The 13,665-nt window shown below is 38.8% G+C and overlaps 1 long non-coding RNA gene across 1 annotated transcript in view; it reads right to left on the bottom strand.

The window, feature by feature from the left end:
- Window positions 1-1,238: 1,238 nt before the first annotated feature.
- Window positions 1,239-13,665, bottom strand: part of LOC119874048 — a 34,144-nt gene continuing 21,717 nt past the window's right edge. Inside the window, exons 3-4 of the long non-coding RNA XR_005366432.1 lie at window positions 4,909-4,974; window positions 1,239-1,327 (exon numbers count right to left, since the gene is read on the bottom strand). This is a non-coding gene — a long non-coding RNA (uncharacterized LOC119874048). The remainder of the gene's footprint in view (window positions 1,328-4,908; window positions 4,975-13,665) is intronic.

Genomic DNA, 13,665 nt, shown 5'->3' with positions numbered 1-13,665 from the left:
TCTTGGTGCTTTTTGCCATTACCAGTAGGTCACCTCTAATTGAGCATCACTGAAATTTAATTCCTGTGCCAAGACCTCCTCGGTGTACGGCACTGCCTTGGGCAGCAGCTATCAGAGTATCACAGGTGGAGGTGAAGTCTCCTTTCTCCTACCCACCACCTCCTACTGCCCCCTTCCCCTACCCCAGAGCTGAAATCAGACTGCCTACATTTACATGTGGGCTCTGACTTAAACTAGTTTTACATTTCTTCCAATTTCCTTGAAGCTCATTTTCCTCATCTGTGAAATCTCGAGAATTTTAATTTGTGAATTGAAAATTCACTACCGGTTCTTTAAAGACAAAGCGAGACAATTAAAAAATAAAAAATAATAAAGTTTTATGACTTGTAAGTGCACTGCTGCCTGAAGCTCCTGCGGTCTGGCTACGAAGCAGGTGCCTCTGGTTCTTAGTACAAGGATAGAAAGAGCCTTTCTGGGCTGATGTCCAGAGTATTGGGAGGAGGTTGGGAGGTTGGCAGGGAGGGAAGTAAGACAACTTAAGGTGCTGATTAAGTAGCAGGGGTAAAACCCTGGGGGACCAGCCCTGGGTCAAATGCAGCTGTTGTATTATGCGATGGTTCTACCCCCTTGAGAAACACTGCAACTCCCTTGCTTTTTAGTATTGTAGCAGATGGGACTGTCATGGTTTCCAGGTTATAGGAGAAGAGCACCTACATGGGTTGTTTCTCTCATGGATATTGACCCACATCCGGAAGCCCATGCTTCTGTTTCTGCAGAGGAAAGCCTGAGTAGGTCGCACCCCCTCCTGGGACTCTCAGGAGGTCTAAGCACAGATGCCACTGGGATCCTTGTTTCCCTCTTTGGTGCCGAAGCTGAGAGGGCTGACAGCTAGGTTCAGTGCCAGGGTTATATGGCACTTAGCATGCATCTTAGACCCCAGACTGATCTTGAATATGCTAAACCTGGTCCTAATGACAGTCTGGGATGCCAGCATCTCCAGAGAAAGTCTGATGACTTTTCGGAGTTGGAAGCAAGAGGATTAATATCAGTTCAGAACTGGGTTTGAGGCTGGGGGAGGGGGTGACAAGAGCAGGTAAATGGGTAGGTGAAGAATGGAAGAACCGGGGCCCTAATGATGCACATGACTGGGAAGCCATGGTCACAGGGCAGGCCAAGCAAGCACACGGGAAAGTGGTCCAGGTGAAAGCCAGACTGGAATGCTGTTCCCCTCCCACATACCTTTCATAAGGTCTCTGGGAACCGAAGGCCACGCAGGCTGGCACATTACACATGACTACAGTCAGGGATCCATGCTTGAATCTTGGCTCTGTTGGGTGAGCAAGTAATTTCACTTATCTGACACTCATTTTCCCGACCAGTAAATACAACAATATCTAAAACGTAGCTGCCTCTAAAGGTTTTATGAAGTTCAAATAATATCTATCTACTAATAATTTTTATTGAATGTATGATGTTATAAGAATCTAGCACATGTATGTAGAAACTATATATACACCAAACATATGCTTGCCAATTTTAATTTTTAAAGACGATTCATTAACTGAAAAGTGCAATAATAACATTATAAGATAAAACTTGTTTTGGTTATTTTTTTTCCTATTTAAAAAAACTGTAGAATCCACCCAATGTTTACTTGTATCATAATTCCAGATAAGGGAGCCTAAATTTTCATTTTTGATTTTGTGGTTTTATTATTGCACAGATCTGGTCTCCTTATAATGCATCCTGCAAATGTTCGATTTTCCTTCACCATGTTGAAATCCAAACAGCAGGGGAAGTGAGGCAGTAAAGCTCAGGTCCATGTGAAACATGACAAATTTTTTAAATTCTGGCTGTAGAAAATATAGTTTTTATTTCTGATTAATTCTGACCGTCTTCTTCATCTGCCAGTGCATAAACCTGAAATTGGTTTCTACAGATATTCCAGAGGCAGGTTTTTGCTCATTCATTCTTTCACTTACTCATTATATAGGAATCTACTAACTTTACCCCTTAGGAATCTACTAACTTTACCATTTATGAGTGAGGCACTGAGCTGGTTGCTGGTAATACAACAACTACACATGGTTTCTGGACACAAAGAGCCCAGGTTCCAGCAGAAGAGATCTCGACAAGGAAGAAGGAAGTTGTGATGCAGAACGATATCAGAAATGGAAGCTCAGGGCAATCTGAGAGCAGAGTTTCTCACTCTCATTATTATTATTATTATTATTTTGACAGCAAAACTGTGACAATTTGACTGCATTTGAAAATTTCTCAAAAAAACTCCAAAATGTGCCTGATAGAGAAAGAAATGCCTTATATATACAAGGAACTATGTATACAGAAATATAAAAGTCCTTAACATCAGAAGTCAAGACAAAGGGATCCCTGGGTGGCGCAGCGGTTTGGCGCCTGCCTTTGGCCGAGGGCGCGATCCTGGAGACCCGGGATCAAATCCCACGTCAGGCTCCCGGTGCATGGAGCCTGCTTCTCCCTCTGCCTGTGTCTCTGCCTCTCTCTCTCTCTCTCTCTCTCTGTGACTATCATAAATAAATTAAAAAAAAAATTAAAAAAAAAAAAGAAGTCAAGACAAAAAAAAAAAAGAAGTCAAGACAGAATTGACAATTTGTTTCAACACTGTACTACCAATATATTTTCTTGAGTCATAATTAGGGGCTTTGTTTGTTTATTCCTTATTTCCATGAAATGTCTCTTCCCACCCCCACCCTTCCCCAGTAATATCTTTGGGGTTTTCATTTTCTGAGTCATTTAGAAATAACATTCACAATTTACTTTTTGGGATGATTTCATAGAAGACAAAATTTGATGTAACCACCGGGACAAAACAGTGTCCTTGGTATTCCTCGTAAAGTGCCTTATAATAACTAATTTGTATATCTAAGAACTTTCTTAAATATACCATTAAATCAGTAATATTTTAGATATTTCCTTTATTAATTTTTCCATTTCATTTATTCATTCATCAAAGTTTATTGGCATAGCCACTCTGTGTGAGACTTCTGCTAGGAAAATAAAATATACATACATATATATATACGTCTTCAAGTAATTTATAGTCTTGTGGCATAAACAGACATATTCACTAAAAATAGCATTTATAGATTGTTACTGTTGGCCCTGACACCCTTACTTACAGATATTTTTAAAAAATAACTCCTCATCCAACTATTTTTGAGAATTTTTGGCTTAAACTAGGAGAGGAAACTTTACCTTTGCCGAGTGCTAAATGAACTAAATGGCTCGTTAAAAAAAATAGTAATAAGGTAATGAGAGAAGATTCAGAACTCCAGAAATAAATATTAGTCAAATGAATTTGTCAAAAACTACACTCAGTATATGATAATCAGGTATTACATATGAGCAGGAAACACTTAACTTCTGCTTTAGGAAAGGGAGGATTAAAAAAATTGTCAGCAGGGAAGTTAACTTACAACTTTTCTTTTCTCTGTTGAGGCACTGATACTCAGGCTTTCCTAGCTTGTAACAGAAATCTAGAAATAAGGTTTTTTTTGTGTGTTTTAAAATATATATATATATATATATATATATATATATATATATATATCTGTACAATATCTCACAGTCTTATTTCTTTCTGGGTTGTTAATTACATAAATTATTTCTTGAAATGGAATTGCCCAAACCCTGAGGTACCATGTTCTTCTAGTTTCAATTTTGTGGTATTGCTTTATAGTTAAGAAAGGGGCTATGTGGCAGATGGCCAAAAAGTCACTGGGGCCTGCAAAGTTCAATTGCTTGAGAGTCCCCTGGCACAGCAGCTTAAAAGAGGAAAATAGGCTTATACTGAAAATAAAAGAAACTGATAGAAATACCACATCCCTAGTGTTCCAAAATAGGTGCCTACCTAACTCCATAACATGTGCAAGTCCTCTGAGACCTGTCAAAGCTGAGCTTCTTCACTTTCTTACTTTAAAACTCCTTAAATATTTCTAAACATTATATAGGTTAAAGCACAGCACCTAAACAAAACAAAACACCCAGATGACCACATATATTTCTCATAATATGTGTTCTGTCCTAAGTCCTGGCTCATATAGCCATTGGGATTTCCTGTGATAAGAGTAATAAAAGTGTCTTTTATTATGTTAAAAAAATGAATTTTGGAAAGCCCTTCCGTGACTTCTGCATAAGGATGCTCGTTGTCAGGGGAACCAACTACAAGATTAGAGAATCTGACCCTTCAGGTACCTGACCCCCACATCCATTCCCAGTCTCCTCCAGGGAAGAGAGAGAAGTGATTGAGTAATGATTTACTCAATCATGCCTTTATAACGAATCCTTCATAGAACCCCCAAATGACAGGGTTTTAGAGAGCTTCCAGGTTGGTGGACAGGTGGAGGTGTGGGTACAGGGGCTCCCTCAGAGATAGCATGGAAGTTTCTGGCTTCCAGTAAACAGATTTCCTGCTTCCAGTAAACAGATTTTCTGAGCTCTGTCAGCCATTCTGCCAAATCAATTGAGCCAAAGGAAGAGGTCTTGGGAACCTCTGATTTTTAGCCAGTTGGTCTGAAGTATAGGTAACAATTTGGACTGGCAACTGTCATCTGAAGTAGAGAGGTAGGTGAGTCTTATAGGAGTGACCCCTTAAACTGTGGAATCTGACATGACCTCTGGGTAGATGGGATCAGAATTGAGTAGAATTGTAGGACACCCCATGGGTGTCCAGAGAATTGTTTGGGAGGTGGGGAGAACTTCCCACCCATGCACTGGAATTGGGATCTGGACACGTTTAGAATCCAAATCACTTAATACCTTTTAAGGCATGCACATAAATTATTGTCACTTTTCAGCCTTCCCTCATTAGCTCCCTTCAGAATTAAGTCTTCCTGTAATAACGGACTCCCCATGCTGGGTGTAGCTTACCTCTCCAGTGCAGTGTCTGCTCTGTGTTGCTTGCTGCTATCGAAGCACTAATTGTTGGTATGGTTCCTAAGGGAACAGGTACATGAGAAAGAAACAGAATTAGTTAGGCTTATGTTACGATTGTTAAATTATTTAAATCTGTGGGGGTTTTGTGTTTTATTCACTTAATGTCCAGATGTCTTTAAGATGCTTATGATAAGAAGTGGACGACTACAAGGCTAGTTTTCAGACCATGTTGATGACATCAAGTATCCTGGGACAACTCCCAGCTCACAGAAAAGTCACAAAAAATATATTCACCCAGGAAATCTCTACACATAATTCAAAACTCATTTTTACTAGAAAACGTACTCCAATTATGGGAAATAATAATAATTACAAATATTTTCCAAATTATAATATTGTTTTCAAGCAGTTGTTAAAAAGAATAGCAGGTTCGGGATCCCTGGGTGGCGCAGCGGTTTGGCGCCTGCCTTTGGCCCAGGGTGCGATCCTGGAGACCCCGGATCGAATCCCACGTCAGGCTCCCGGTGCATGGAGCCTGCTTCTCCCTCTGCCTATGTCTCTGCCTCTCTCTCTCTCTCTCTATGTGACTATCATAAATAAATAAAATTAAAAAAAAAAAAAAAAAAAAAAAGAATAGCAGGTTAACATCGGTCTCCTAACGAGTTGTTCTTATGTCTAGAATACATTAAAATATGTTGGTTGGTGAGATCTCTATGGGAAGTATTTGGTTACCCCTTTTTGATTCAAACAGATTTGGCCTTATTTGCAGTATAGCAGTTTTCTAAATGTACTTCTAAATATGAGATTTCTTTCCAAGATGATTTTTGAAAGTGATCTTGAAGACAGTGTCAGACAATTTTTCATTTGCTTGTTTGATTGTTCTTTTTATTGTTTTGCTCCTAGTCAAGACATTTCTCTTTTTAGCTCCAAAACTTCTGATGATTTGCCTTCAAAATTTGCATGATTGGCTTTTAAATGTTGCTGAAAGAGAGTTTCATGTGGTAATTGTTCAGTTTCTTTTTTCACACAACAGATACTGACATTTAGACTAATTTGCATCTCCCCAATAATAAAGCCCATACTTTAAATAAACATCTAAGTACATCTCATGGCTTTTATATTGATGACTGCTGCTTAGTACTGAGTCACAAACTGTGGCAGAGAAGCGCTGTCATCTTAGTTACTTTGTTTCTTTGGGAAGCCACAGGGACTAGACAAAAGTTCCAAGTTTCCTAATCTGTTGCTGCAAATAAAATGTTCTACTCTGTGAGTTTTCATGATGAAAACATGAGGCTGGCCCCTGACAGCAGTAAGGTGCTGCTGACTCTGTATATGTGACAGGTATGTCGTGGAACATCCTAAAAATATGGAATACAAACTTTAGCCCCAATTCTAAGTAAAATATAAACTTCTTGAAAGTGTACCATGCTTATCCTGCACCTTCACTTATGGTCCAGCACACCACATACTAAGTGGGAGTAGAAGCTGGTTTACTTTCCTACCCCAATCTGGCCCTCACCACAGGGAATTTCTCAAACTGAAATTTAAGGGATTTTTTTTCCTTAGATATAACTCATAGAAGATCACTCTGCTACTTCAAATGCTTACAAGGGGTTCTGATATCTCTGTTGACCTCCAGAATGTAAGTCAAAACTCTGGAACCTGGTTTCCCAAATTTGGGAGGGCCTATACGAATTGGTTTGCACCTGCCTCTGCAGCCTCAGAAGTTACCATTTATTTCCTCATGGACGTTCTGCACTTCTCTCAGTTGCCTGAACTTGTCAAATTCTTTCCTTTGGATCCTTGTCTGAGTTGTTCCCACCGGATGAATCACTAAACCCATAACTTCACATTCTTCTCCTTTCTTGGTTAATTCTTTACCCTTCATTCCTGGAAAGGTTTACCCAACTTCCCAAATTCAGGTCAGCTTCTCTCAGACATGAATGTACGAACATAAACTCTACTTCCTTGTTATACTACTTATGGCGTCGTTTTCATTTTCTGGTTGTCTGTTCCTCCTGTGAACTTCCAAAGGCAGAGAGATGAACTCTATCTTTTTTTTTTTTTTTTTCTGCTTTATTTTTAGGCTTTAACCAAATACCCTGCACATGATTGGGATTCAGTAAGTATTAGTTGAAGTAACTATAATAGGCAACCACCAGTCAAGAATTAGCCAAGAGTCAACTTTAATTTTTTTTAAAATATTTTATTTAAAATATTTTATTCATGAGAGGCACAGAGAGAGAGAGAGACAAAGACGCAGGCAGAGAGAGGAGAAATAGGCTTCACGCAGGGAGCCCTGTGTGGTACTTGATCCTGGGACTCCAGCATCATGCCCTAAGCCAAAGGCAGAAGCTCAATCCCTGAGCCACCCAGGTGTCCCAAGAGTCAACTTTAGAAGTGGAACTGTCAATCTCACCCAAGGCTTTATCTTTAATAGTCTGCTTTTCATTCTATAATCTGTCCCTCTTTCTCTTCTCCCATCCAAGTGGGATGAAAATGTCCGTATCATTAGAAGCTCACAACAGGACACCGATATGTGGTAGATTGGACAGGAGGTATTCATCTTTCCTGATACACATGCACATTCCACAAAGGGCTTTTATGGTACTTCTTACCCTATATTATAATCATACCTCTCCCCAATAGTCTGTCAGCATTTTAAGGGCAGTAAACTTGTCTAGTTTCTAGTGTTGAGCCCCAACTCTAGCATATATAGTAGTAGAGTCTAGTATCTAGTACATTTAATAAAATGTACTAGAACGAAAAATGAAAAATCAATTTTATTAAATGGGAAGCTGTGTCTCAAAAACAGAGAATAATGAGGCACCTGGGTGGCTTATAGTTAAGTGGCTGCCTTTGGCTCAGGTCATGATCTTGGGGTCCTGGGATTGAGTCCCACATTGGTCTCCATGCTCAGCGGGGAGCTGCTTCTCCTTCTCCCTCTGCCCCTCACCCTGCTGAAATGTTGCTCTCTCTCTCTCAAATAAATAAAATCTTAAAAAAAAAAACAAAGACTAATGTGTTTGAGGATCACAACTACTAAATTGTCAAGGCATAAAAGGCTGGGAATCAGAATTTTTGACTCAGAATTTGATTAGAATCAGAATTTTTGATTTTCAAATCATTTAATAGTAATCTGATTCTCCCTATTTTATTTTTTTTTAAGATTTATTTATTTATTTATGATAGACCTAGAGAGAGAGAGAGGCAGAGACACAGGCAGAGGGAGAAGCAGGCTCCATGCCGGTGGCCTGATATGGGACTCAGTCCCGGGACTCTTGGGCCAAAGGCAGGCGCAAAACCACTGAGCCATCCAGGGATCCCCTGATTCTCCCTATTTTAAAAGATACACCAGATTGTCAAGAACAATACCATAAATTCCATGATTCCCATTTGATAAAAGACACAACCAGTAGGCATACATGATTACACCCAATTGGCAGAGACTTCTTTAAAGAAAATGGCTCAGGGCAAAGATAATGTGGAAGAGAAACAAGTAGCCAGGTAGTCTCCTTTCTGAGTTTGGACTTTGGGTTCATCTTCACTAATGTGGACACTTTCATTCCGTCTCTTTTTCTCTCTTTTAAACTAAATACTGAGGCAAAACATATATAAACAGATAAACACAAAAGTGTATGGTTCAATGAATTACTATAAAATGAACACATCAGTGTAATCACTACTCTGGTGAAGAAATTGAAGAATAAGAGTAATAGCACCCAAATGCCTCCCATTGTGCACCTTCTCAATAACCTCCCCTTTCTTCCATCCTATTTTCCTACTTTTCTTTTAGATGCATTCCTAGGATATAAGGCATATAGGGACAAAAATATCACTGTCTCAGGTAAGAAGACTCAATTCAACAAAAGAGGCGATTTTATTCAAACAGATATGAGACAATGTACTAAGAGGCTAGCACTGTGAGCAAAGTATTATGAAAACTCAAAAAAGGGAAACTCGTTGGTGGAGGTGAGGCAAATAAGTCTTTAGACAGGAGGTGACAATTAAAGGGAGTTCTGAAAATTGGCTTCTTGGGTTCACAAAGGGAAAAAAAGTAGATGATCCCAGCCAGAGGGAGACAGGATGGTGGTGAGAGAAAAAGGAGTGGCTGTTTGTGAAAAGGCAACAGGTTTCAAACTTGGCTGTGAATCAGAATCCCTTGTCGTGCTGTTTATGGGCCACACTCTAGGTCTGGAGGATCCTGTGTACCAGAGTTATAGGGATGAGACCTACTTGTGTGAGTTATTTACAAAGCTTCACAGTTATTTTGGTTTGAAAACATGATTGTGAATCAATGGACTGGAGGCTAGAGTACCTTAGAGAATGTGAAGTATTATGTATATGGCGGGTCTGAGCAGATTATGGAGAATTTTGAGCATCAAGCTATGTATTTTGGCTGAAGCCTTTAGTCTAGTGTTTTCTAAATTCCCCTAGATAAGAATTCCAGGCAGCCTAGTTTTTTACTAGTCAACTTTTGCTGACTTGGCTCCAGTGATAACCAACAAAGGAGATGTCCTTGTCCCCCACCCTCCCTTCCTTTTTCTCCTTCCCCCATTCCCTCCTGTCTTCTGTCCTTCCTTCCTTCCTTCCTTCCTTCCTTCCTTCCTTCCTTCCTTCCTTCCTTCTTTCCTTCCTTCCTTGTCTGTTTTTCTTTCTTTCCAAAGAATTCAGGTGACTTTCATGATTACACCCAGTTAGGAGTCATTTAGATTTTAGTGGAGTCAGACCTGCCACAGAGATACCTTCATACAAATGTACTGGTTGGAGAAAGAGATTTATGTGAGGGAGAGAAGATAGAGGCTCATTCTATCATTTAGGGCCTAGCTTATTAGTAGGGACCTTGGTTAGTGCACTTTTTAAATCTTTTCTGTGAGACTGTCCAACACATAATTGTTACCATGTTACCAATACATGGTAAATGCATGGATGAATTATTAACTTATGAGTTTGGTGAACATGTGTTATTTTCAAGAGCATTTTAATAGATAAAATGAACAGGACTTGGTGAACAAATTGAATGTGGGGCTGGGAGGGAGAACTGAGCATGACTGGGGAGCATTATTATTTCTAGCATGAAATGGTTGATGGGCAATAATGCCACTCACTGAGCAGGATCAAGTGTTATTTTTTAGATTCAAACTTGAGGAAAATATTGTTTCTTTAAAAAAAAAAAAAACAAAGTTACCAGCAAATGACTTTATTTGAACATCACAAAATCTCATACATTTCCTTTCCCCTCTTTCTACTTCTATCCAGTCATGGCAACACCCCTAACACCAATCTTACTCACACAAGTGATGCATACTGGCATGGGGTACGGATTATGCATTTAAGGTCCACACCTTAGACTGACAAAGCCAATTTTCACACCTGTCAGAGCCTCTCCCCTTTGCTCCGCTCTCCCTTCTTGCTCAGAGCAACTATTTTTTTTTCCTCCACAACACTTTAATACATAAGAGAGAGCGAGTGAGCATGCCTGAATGAAATGATGGCTGTCTGATTTTGTTACAATAACTGCTGCAAAATCCTGAGTGAGTGGTGTAACTTGGTGCTAGAGTTTGAAACAGAAGGGCAAAACTCTAATTGAATGTAATCTTCAAATAACCAGAGTCATAAAAGAGAAATAGAGGTGGAACTTCATCGCAGTTCCATTTGAGAACTCGTGTAGCTGCTCAATTGGAGAGCACCACATAACAATTACCTGTATATTAACAGATCATAGGTGAGTCTTGATTTTTCACCTCAGTGAACAGTTTTCTGGCAATAAAACAAGGAGTACTTTCTTTCCTTATTACGGTAAAACTGCCACTGGGCTTCATTTAATAAGAATTAACTGTGAATAAATTACAGCATCAAATTATGCACCATGACATGACTTGGTGTGAAAAATCTAGGCAGCTGCAAGACTCCTCGAAGTTAATTCAAGCTGAGCTCAGTAGAAAAACCGTTAATTACTTCCTGGAACCTGTGGATCTATTTTCAGTTCCTGGTGCCACTGGGATCACAGTTTAGATGAATTACCAGCAAATTCTAATGAAAGGCAGCAGTGGGAATGGGCCCACTGAAACAGGGGTCAAAATTTTTTATTCTTGGATTTGCCTCTGGCTTTTATTATCAAGTATCTCTACAAATTGGTTTGAGAAATCACAGCTGGATTTAGAAGACTCTACATTTTATATTTGGAAGGAAACATAGAATCATCTAGTTCTACCTCCTACAGAGAACAAACTTCCCTTCCTTGTCATTTCTGAGAGATGGTGAGCCTCTACTTATAATAGCTCTGTGACCAGGGCTCATTACCTCCCAAAGCAGCATATTCTTCTGATAGAACAAAGTTTTGGAAATTATAGTCAAAATCTAGCTGATCTTAACAGTCTTTCTACATCTAGTTCTGGGAATTGGAACAGTTTCCCAAATTTGCCTGATTAAGATCACATGGCACTTGCTAAACCTACAGATCACCTAGTCTTTTCCCCAGGAAATTCTGAACCCAAAAGTCTGAGTTTGGGTCTAGGGAATCAGCATTTCCATCACACACATCAGATGATTATTACTTTCAGGTAAGATCAAGAAACAGTCCTCCAACCACTTATTAGACATGAATGTACGTGTAAGAATTACCTGGCACCTTGTAAAAATGCAGATTCTCACTTAATGAATCTGGGATGAGATCTGAGTTTCTGCATTTCTAATGAGTTCTCAGGTGAGCCAATCCTGTTGGTCAGCGAACCACATGTTGAATATCGAGACTCCTATCTCCAGGCTATAAGCCCCTATTACTTAATTTCTCATACAGTATGGATATGCCAAGGTCTCTCTACTCTCTTCATCATCTTGGTTATTTTCTCCTGGCTCCATTTTGTTTTGCTAATGTCTCTCATAAAATGCGATGTATATAATCTAATATGCTTCTCCTACTGTGCTTTGAAATTGGCACTCTAGTGTTCTTCCAATAATTTAATCCAATTTTCACTAAATTTGTAGGTTCATATTAATTTTGTGATCTGCTGAATCTTTAATTTCCTTGCTTAAACTACTGCTACGTATGGTCTTCTGGAAGCCAACTTGATTTTACTTTGATGGATGAATACTAAATTTTGTTACTGTTGAATTTCCCATTTCTTTTATTCTTTTTGAGAAAAGAATTGAATCTTGATTGTTTCCTAGGATAGTAGATATCCCTTCCAACTTTATTTAATCTACTTCCTAGTTCTTCATGGGTTTTTTGGAATGTTGAAAACAAGAGAATTTTCTGACATGTTAATGGAGAGGACTACTATAAACTGATGAGCTGCTAATCTGTATACTTCTAGTGTGGCTTTTAAACAAGAGGAACTCTACCTAAAGTTACTATCAGCCAGTCATTGTTTTCTAAGAGGGGCTCTATTGGCATTTCAGCTATGACAATTCTGTTGTATGAGATGCTTTACATATCATTATTCATTTAGCATTCCTTGACACTAGCCTCTAAATGCAAATAATACTCCCTGGACATATCTCCAAATACCCACAGGGTACAGTACTTTCCCTGATGGAGAATTGTCCAGCATGTATTTTACCTTCTTTCCAGAGTATATTGTGAGAGACTTTATTTGATACTTTTCTCTATGTTGAACTGAGACCATTCCTTCTGTAAAAACTAAGACCACTGCTCCCAGAGAATTTAACCATAATTAAATTATAAGGGACTAAGAACTGAGACCACTCATGTCAATATGATTCAATTCTTTTCTCAAGAATTTTTTAACGAAGGAAATAAACCTGACACCCAGTAAATAATTCTTTTTTTTTTTTTTTTTTTTTTTTGCTTGAAGAAATTTTTATAAACCAAACTATCTAGGTGAATGATGTGGACAAAAGTTCATCACCTAGACACAGTTTGCTAATCAGAACAACAGGTTGATTATCAAGGCTTGCTTTAAGATTCTTGGCCCGATGGTACAGCAATACTAAAGGATACATCATAAATGTTTCCTAGTTCATTTACCATCTAAATACTAAAGGATACATCATAAATGTTTTCCCAGTTCATTTACTATCTTAAAAGACCTGCCTTAAGCCACTTTACCCCAGACTCCAAAATTCAAGACTTTCCAAAACTTTTCCCTTTTGAGACATATTTAAAATTATCAAGATGATGATGTCCTCTGCTTTGGTAAGTTTAGTAGACTCAGTTTTGTTGGGTTAACAGGCTTCTCTGGTGGTCTTTGTTAGGGTGCTGCACTATTTATTCATAAAGGCTTTAAAATATTTCTAGTGGTGAGCTTTTGATATCTTGATTTGCAAGTCCTCAGAAGCTGAGTACCGACTTCAACCTTGTTTAATGATTGATATGTACTTTTGAAGTCTTTCAGGAAAAGAAGAAAAGACATGGAAAAAGAGAAAAGGGGTAATGATGAAGATCACAGAAAAGAAAGGATCAAGAAAAGGAAGAGTAGGGGGATGGAGAGGAAAATGAAGAAGACAAAAGGAAATAATGGGGAGGGGACACCATGGGAAGTATCTGACAGCAAAGAATAATGAAGAAAAACAAAAAAAAGATATGACTATCTTTTCCCTCCTTGTTTTCATCATGGAAAATAGGTTGTGTCTCTTTGTTGTTTTCTGTCAGCATGATTTAAGCTACAAACATGGACAAGGAGAAGAAAGACAATGAGTATAATCAGGCATAGGGGATGATGCCAGGACATGAATGAACACTTCATTCATTCTGCAGACAAGGAACTCTCCTTCTTTCCAGAGATGGCT

This window comes from Canis lupus, chromosome 11 (assembly GCF_011100685.1).
Source record: "Canis lupus familiaris isolate Mischka breed German Shepherd chromosome 11, alternate assembly UU_Cfam_GSD_1.0, whole genome shotgun sequence".
NCBI classification, from domain to species: Eukaryota; Metazoa; Chordata; class Mammalia; order Carnivora; family Canidae; genus Canis; species Canis lupus.
The sequence above is the reverse complement of the archived record's forward strand: the minus strand, read 5'-3'. Positions and strand labels throughout refer to the sequence as shown.